Below are 8,264 nucleotides of genomic sequence, written 5' to 3' on the forward strand. Positions count from 1 at the left end.
GGGCTTTCCATAACTTAATGCAGAAAAAATGGCTCCTACACAGCACTAAAAATGATATTCTATTTGGTCCTACTCAACCTCCCTACAACCCTTACAACTTCTCTGACCTCCAGAGTATCATCCTGACCTATAACTACTGAAAGCCATATGCAGTAGACCTTACCTGACTCCCAAAACTTATCACGGTGTCTGGTTTATTTCTGGAGAAACTCCTTCTCCCCTACCTGGCCCTATTTCAAAGCCACCTCTGTTCCACATCTTGGTAAGATCCTGGTTTCCTCTCAGGGCTCTTCTATGGAGCTCCTCTTCCTGTCACTCCACTTCAATGGCAACAGGCAACATGGAATCAATAAGCCCAGTGAATCCTCCCACACTGAGTTCCCATGACAATTTATCCAAACCTTGAACATGTATTTCGTCCATATACTTTTCCAGTTTTCAGGATCCAAGTTCCATCAAAGACAGTTAAGTTAATAGGAACCCGTTTTGCCTTCTGAAATAGATTTACTCTAGAGTCAGGACCTGGCACTGCCACGTTTGGTTTTAGTAGTAGTTATTAACTTATCCACATTTGAGGCTCAGCTGGTGCTGATATGACTCAAGTCCATTAACTTTTTGCAAAAGTAACAAACCTTATTATGACAACAGTAAATGTTATATTTATTTATGAATTTCTTCCTCTAGTTATTGGTTTTGAGATAGGTCTCATGCGGCCCAAGCTTACCACGTAACCAAAGATGACCTTCAACTCCGGATCTCTTTCTTCCTTCTTCCAGTTGCTGGTGTTCGAGTGTGAGGCTTGAGCCCAATCTTTTGTCTTCAGTCACATGATAACAAAGTTAGCCAAACTTCAAGAACTAAAACTATAAAGCAGGCCTCACATCCAATCAAGAGAGCAGCTAGTTATCAGGTAAACAGTCTTCCATTCTTACACAGTGGGCATTTCTTATCTGGAAGGTCATAATTGGAACATGTGGGGTCCAGCACTGGATAAGGCTGGTGGTGTCATCTCTTCCCCAATCAGCAGAGAGCATCTTCTAACACCATGAAAGCTATGCAGTAGGGAAAATTTCCTGGTCAGTTTAAGACTGACTCCTCTGTTATTATTCAAAGTGATAAAAAATAAGCAACAAGTTTGTGCTCCACCATCAGTGTCACAGCTATGGAATAAATTCTTCTCTCCTCAAGGCTTGGTGAACATTATGGAGAGCCAGAGAGTGAGAAAGCCAGAACACAGGAAGGGATGTTGGAAAAGGATGTGTTTTAGATGTGATACATCTGTTGCACACATAAATCCAAGCAACAGTAGTTATCCACCCAGTTTCTGTGCAAGATCAAGTGGCTTAAAAATTCCAACTTAGATGTGCTGGGGTCCTAAATGAGGCTGCTATTGATGAAGTTGATGGCTGCTAATGAGGAAAAGGTCATTTTTCTTTAGGAGTGTGGACATTGGTAGATTCTTTGTGTCCCCCTGGATGACCCCATACCTATGTGCATATGAATGGCACTAATTGGACTCTGATATTAATTGATTAATTAGAAGGAGATCTGGTGATCAAGACAGAAACATCATTAGCTCTAATCTACTACAGCCTAAAGCATAGCTAATTATGAAGGTACAATTATTTTTAATTCTATAGCTTCTAAGAAAAGGGCATAAGAATGTATGCATTAAAGGCATTGAAGATTTGAATGGTGTTTCCAAAATAATTACACATTTCTGAAGGATTTTTAATAGTTTTGGAAAATAGAAGTAAATATTTTATTCTTGTCACTTAAATATAATAGTCTATCATCTGATATTACTATGTAAAAGTCTATCTGTATCCTATTTGACCCTAAAATAGCTCAGGAGGAAGATTTAAGTGTACAGTGGCAAAGACCTTTTGCTGTTGAGCTATCACAATTACTATGCTATTAAGTACAATTTACCAATCAGTTTACCATGCACTGTAGACAGGATCTTTGATTGATAGGTAGATTGGTTTGTTTATTAAGACTTCGTTCACAAGGTTGGGATGAATTGTGTAATGGAAAGATTTCAAATATTGAGGCTTCCTGGAGTTGGCTGAGTCCAAAGCAGTTATGAACTCTGAAGGGATAATCTCATTCAAGGAGAGACAGGACAGCTCCAGGATGTGTCAGCCACAGTGAACTGGTCAGATGCATGCTCCAGAAAGTCTTTTAGGGTCAAGACTCACTAATCAAAGAAAAGTCACTACTTGAATTGGATGGCTACTAAGCCAGAACCAGTCACTCTAAGAAGTGATATTGGCTCACAATTTATACAACCACTCAGTTATGAAGACCATTATGCTTAATTCAAAATGGTCTCTGCTAAAGAAATCTGTGAGGTGTGATATTTTTATTTGTCTTTAAATAAAAACATAACTTTTAGATAAATCAAACCTAAGTCTGTTATCCAAAGAAACTAAGCTGTCTCCTATTTTGAAAGCAGCCCTTGGCAGGAAGCCTGGGTTTCCTAAATGCCTCTACTAATTGCAGCAAATATCTCCATAAAAATCCAGACCATTGTATAAGCAAAAAGCATGCCTTCTTATATGGAACTCCCATTTGTTTAAAAAAAGGAAAAGGAAAATTTCATAATCCATGCAAAGGTGGAAAACATTGCCACAAATTCAGGTTCAAGTGTGCCAAGACTGTACTGTACTTCCTTCTATAGCAAATCTTATGTTAATGAATTCCAAGGAAAACAGCTGACTTTATGTATTTATTTTAATAAGCCTGTGAAAACAGTCCATTTGCGGTCTAAAAACCCCTTGTCTTTTAAAAATGCTAGACAGAATATTTTAATAAATTAAATTTGTCTGCCTGTCAAATCTGTCAAGATGACAAGAGCCCTCAAGGTGGGTGGCTAATATTGGAGCCCTATTTTTACAGTAGGATTACATTTGGAATTTAATATGGGATACTTAGGGGAAGAATCCACCTATCAGAGTAACTTTAACAGCAAATTCTAACATAATTTTAACTCTCCAAACTTATGGGGCTAGCTAGAATGATTTTGCTTCCTTAGAAAACTCTATTATCTACAAAGGTGTCTCAAATGTATTTGTTTATACTAATGAACTAATTTAAGAAGAGAAGTCCCCAGCATCAGGAAGGAAACTGTGGACATAGACTCACAGATTTGGAGCTGAGGTCATCAGTTATCATCTTAGTGAACCTTAGGTCAGCTGGGATCTCACTGTCACTGGTGAGCAAATGGGAGCATTGAGACATGGTACGAGGCCACTTCAAGATCACATCATGAACCTAAATAGATGACGTGGGATGTAAGATGTTTGCCATTCAACTATGAGGAGCTGAGCTTGACCCCAAGAACATAGAAAGACAGGTGCTGTGGCACATGTTTATATAAAAATACTAGGGTTGGAGAGATGGCTCAGAGGCTAAGATCACTGGCTACTCTTCCAGAGGTCCTGAGTTCAATTCCCAGCAACCTCATGGTGGATCACAGCCATCCTTAATTTGATCTGGTGCCCTCTTCTGGCCTGCAGGCCGAACACTGTATAGATAATAAGTAAATCTTAAAATCAAACAAACCCTGAGGAGATGGTGACAAAGGTGTCCCTGGAGCTCACTGGTCAGTGGAAGACCTTATCTCAACCAACAAGCTGGACGGCTCTTGAGGAGCATGAGAGGTCAGCCTCTGGTTTCCACACAGAGACACATGTGAATGCATACCTGCCCACACCCCCACACACACAAGTGATCACATGTCTTGCAGTTAGCCCACCACCATTTTCATCCAGGTATTCTAATCTGAAGCCATTATCCTGATTTATATGATTTCCTAGGATGATTAATGCCTCCCTTCTCCTTACAGAGAAAAATATAGTTAATATGTTCTGCTAATGTGTTAGAGTATTTATAGCAAACCTCTGGTAGACAGTGGTTAACAGCAATGAGCTCTTTTAATGTTAAAATTATATGCATTAGAGAAATGAGCAGTATGTACATTGAACATAAAATAAATAGTCGTTAGAGTTCTTAAATCCAAACAAACCCTGGATGGACTATGTGATAGATATACAAAATCACCTAGGCTCTGTTGTCAGTCTCCAGTAAAATTTCCAAGTACAAGTACATATCAGAGTTAAAATAGAATCCAGCTTCTATATTGAGGCTTTTTTCTTTTTTATCTTGAACTTCAGAATCAGAGATCCATCTATTGGGTAATATTCAAGGTGCCTATGTCTATCACAGTGGGATCAAGGTCTCAGTCAGCAGGTTTCCCCTGTGTTGTTAAAAATATTAAGTTGTTTATCATGTGCTGGCCAAAAGCTCTTCAAAAAAAAGTGGAGCAGGGCCAGTGAGATGGCTCAGTGGATATAAAATCATGCCTGACTACTTGAGGTCTAGCCTCAGAACCTTCAATGGAAGGAGGAAAACCATCCTGAAAAGTTGTCTTCTGACCTCTCCCAGTGTTCAATGGCATGCAAGTCCCCATCCACCTTCAAAGGAGTTAATTTACTAAGCTTTATAAAAATAGAAAAGGTAACTGCATATTATGCTTATAATTTCTTATATAAAGCTTTTTAAAAAGATTATTAAAAAGTATTATATGGTTTATATGGTTTCAATTAGTGTGTTGGAGATCCTAAAATAGCTGTACCCGAAGTGATAAGATAATTAGCACACAAAAATCAGGAGCCTTCCCCTATACCAATTAAAATGACACTGAAAGAGAGATCGGGAAAACAACTTGTTTGTTTGTTGAGATAGAATTACTCCATGTAGCCCTGGCTGTCCTGGAAGTCAATCTGTAGACTATGTTGTCCACAAACTCAAAAATCCACCTGCCTCTGCCTCCTGAGTGCTGAGATTAAAGGCATGCGCCACCACTGACCAGCAAACAACTTCCTTTCTTAATAGCTACAAACAACTATAAAAACCCTCAGAATAAAACCAACCAATGAAATGAGACTTCTACTGCAATGGAAACTTTAAAACACGGGCAAAAGAAATGAAAGTCACCAGACCATCAAAAGCTTCCCCATGCTCAAAGAATGGGGAAACAAACATCGTAGGAATGCTCATCCTACCAAAAGCCACCTAGAGTTCAATGAAAACCCAGTAAAAATTCTAACGTCATTCTTCACAGACATGGGAAAAGAACAAATCCAAAAATGTATTTAGTGCACAAAATATCAAAAAGAGGCAAAACAATCGTGCATGAGCAAAAAGTACACTGTGAGATGTATCACTATCCCTGATTTCAAACTGTACTACAGAGCCATAGTAATAAAAACAGCATGGTCCCTACACAAAACAGTCACATAAATCACTGGAATGGAACGGTGAATCCATATATAACTTTATGCAACCACAGCTGCCTGGTCTTTGACAAACATGTCAAAATACACTTTAGAGAAAAGATAGCATCTTCAACAAACAGTGCTGGGAAACCTAGATTTCAATACACAGTAAGGTAAAGCTAGATCCATACATCTCATCCTGCACAAAACTCAACTGCCGTGGATTAAAGATCTCAGCATAAGGCACAATACCATAAACAGCTGATAAGAAAACTATGGGGAAGCACTCTTCAACTTAGAAGACTAGGTAAGGACTTTTTGAATAGGACATCAATGGCACAGGAAATAACATCCAATGACTAACAGGATCTCATGAAATGGAGCAAAGGAAACTGTCAATCATATAAACCAAAAAATGGGAGAAAATCTTTGCCAGCTAAAAAGCCCTTGAGGAAGCATGCTGGTGAATGCTGTTGAATCCAGCCTATAAGGCATAGGCAGGCAGATCCCATGAGGTCACAGCCAGCCAGGGATACATAGTGAGACACTGTCTCAAAATAAAAAAGTGAGCAACACCCTCAGGTTCCAGGAAAAAGCATCTTAAACTACTTGCAGATCTCATCCCACTCCAGCCCGAATGATCGTCCTCGGGAATACAGGTGACAACTGCTGCTCAATGTGGGGGACAAGAAACTTGTCCACACTGTTGCTGTGAATGTAAACTAGTGAGATAACTTTGGAAATAGGCCTGGAGGTTTTTAAAGAAATTTGAAATAGAATCACCATGGGATCCTTCTACCCAATCTCAGGCATATTCCCAAAGACTGTAGATCCTGCATCTGTGTATTTCCATGTTCTTTGTTCAGAAAAGCTAGGCAAGGGTATCAACCTGTGTCTATCAACTGATGATACATAAAATATGATAAATATGCACCATGGGATATCTTTCAGAGGTAAATAAGTGAAATAATGGTATTTACAAGTATATGGATGGAAATGGAGAAAAAATATACTTAGGTCACCCAGGCTCAGAAAGACAAGTGTTGCATATTCTCTCATATGTGGCTGCTAACTTTCAATAATATGCCTTGTGTGTTTAGCCAGGAAGTTAATAATGGGCCAGTGGGTAGAGAGATGTGTTTAGGGAAGTGGTACAGTAGTTTAAAGGGGAGATAACAGTAAAAAGAAGGGGTGCTGGGGGCAGCTAGTACAGGAAGGGGGATGGGAAAATGAAGGATCAAGTAAAGAGTTAATCAATGAAGTTTGCATGAAGGAGTGGCACGAGGACCTATGCTCTCAAAACCCTTGTGAAAACATGGTAAGACGGAATAGTAGATGACATGTGATAGAAATAGCAGGTTGGATTCTGGAAGCTAAGGGTTTAAGTGAGGATGAGGAGCAAAGGAATGGGAAATAAGGGGTAGCAGTAAGTTGACCCAAACTAAAGATATTTAAATAAGCTATGTGAAATTCCAGTAGTTTTTGTTTGTTTGTTTGTTTGATTGTTTGTTTTTGGTTTTTTTTGAGACAGGGTTTCTTTGTAGCTTTGGAGCCTGTCCTGTAACTAGTTCTTGTAAACCAGGCTGGCCTCGAACTCACAGAGATTCAACGGCCTCTGCCTCCCGAGTGCTGAGATCAAAGGCGTGCACCACCATCACCCAGCAATTCCAGTAGTTTAAGTAGTTTCAGGAACTAAGCTATATTTTAAAACATTAAAAGGAATTTAAACATAGTACCCAACATGGATGAACACTGCTGCTCCCAGAAGACATGAGTTATTAAATTAAAATCTTAATGTCAAGTATCAGTTACATCCCTATAAGTCAATGGTCAAGGATGTCTTAGAGGTATCCAAGACAATGTAGGCTATGGCCATCATTCCTGTTTGCCTGTGGGGAGTTAGGGAGCCCTGAGTGAATGAATGGATAATGAGCAGATGATGTTGCTGGGTAAATAAATAGTCATGGTGTCAAACTTGAATTTCAATATTTATGTTTATAACCTTTGATTGTGCCGCTCTCAAGTTTAGTCAGAGAAGCAAAGGCTGTGTAGTAGCTAAGAACTGTTTCAATGCTGAGAATGGGGAGTAATGTAAGTCCGTTTATTCAATGTCTCCTCACAGGATCCAGGCAATATGGAGAAAGAGAGGACAGAATGAATACAAGAGCCAGAGAACAGGAATAAGTGCTGTGAAATTCTGGTTGTTCTATGACACATGAACTCACATCAGCTATGGATAACCATGTGAAACATCTACAGGGTAAAAGAGTTAAAAATTCCAGTATAGATGAGGGAAGGAATATTTCCCTACCCCTACCTGAGGTGGTAATGGAAGTTGATAGATGATGAGCTGGGTGTGCCTTGTGTGGGGGAGCGGGAAGTCAATTTTCTTTGTCAGTATGCAGCAACAGCTGTTGATAGGTTGCCTATGACTTCAAGGGTGGCCCCACATGTAGGTGAATATAGGTATTACTAACTGAGCATAGGTAGTTACCTTTACAAAGACAAGAAATTGGGAGGGAGATGAGAGCCGAAAGAAGTTGGGTATGGATATGACAAAGAAACACTGCACATACTATTAAATTTTCAAAATTAAAAATGTTCCTGTTCCTGGCCCTGAGAGCCAGGCTTGGAGCGAAGCTACCAGAAGGACCCCTAATGTGCACAGAGGCCTGTTTAACTCAGCCAAGAGAGCAGTCCTGTGAAAGGCTGTAGTGAATCAATGTTTGTCTATGACAACTCTCCTGAAAGAACATCTGATGACTCAACGCATGGTATTTCCATTTTCGAATGAGATCCGCTATTGCTTATGAACCGTGGATTGACAAGAGAACAAAATAGAGCCCAACAAATAGAACCAAGTCATCCAGTCACTGGACGAGGAAAAAGTGGTAAAATAGAATGAACAAAGGAGTTTGGAAATGATGGCTACTAAACTCACTCGTTGCTTTTGAGGTACAGTTTCAGATGATCTACTGGCTT

This window comes from Microtus ochrogaster, unplaced genomic scaffold, assembly GCF_000317375.1.
Source record: "Microtus ochrogaster isolate Prairie Vole_2 unplaced genomic scaffold, MicOch1.0 UNK10, whole genome shotgun sequence".
Classification (NCBI taxonomy): Eukaryota; Metazoa; Chordata; class Mammalia; order Rodentia; family Cricetidae; genus Microtus; species Microtus ochrogaster.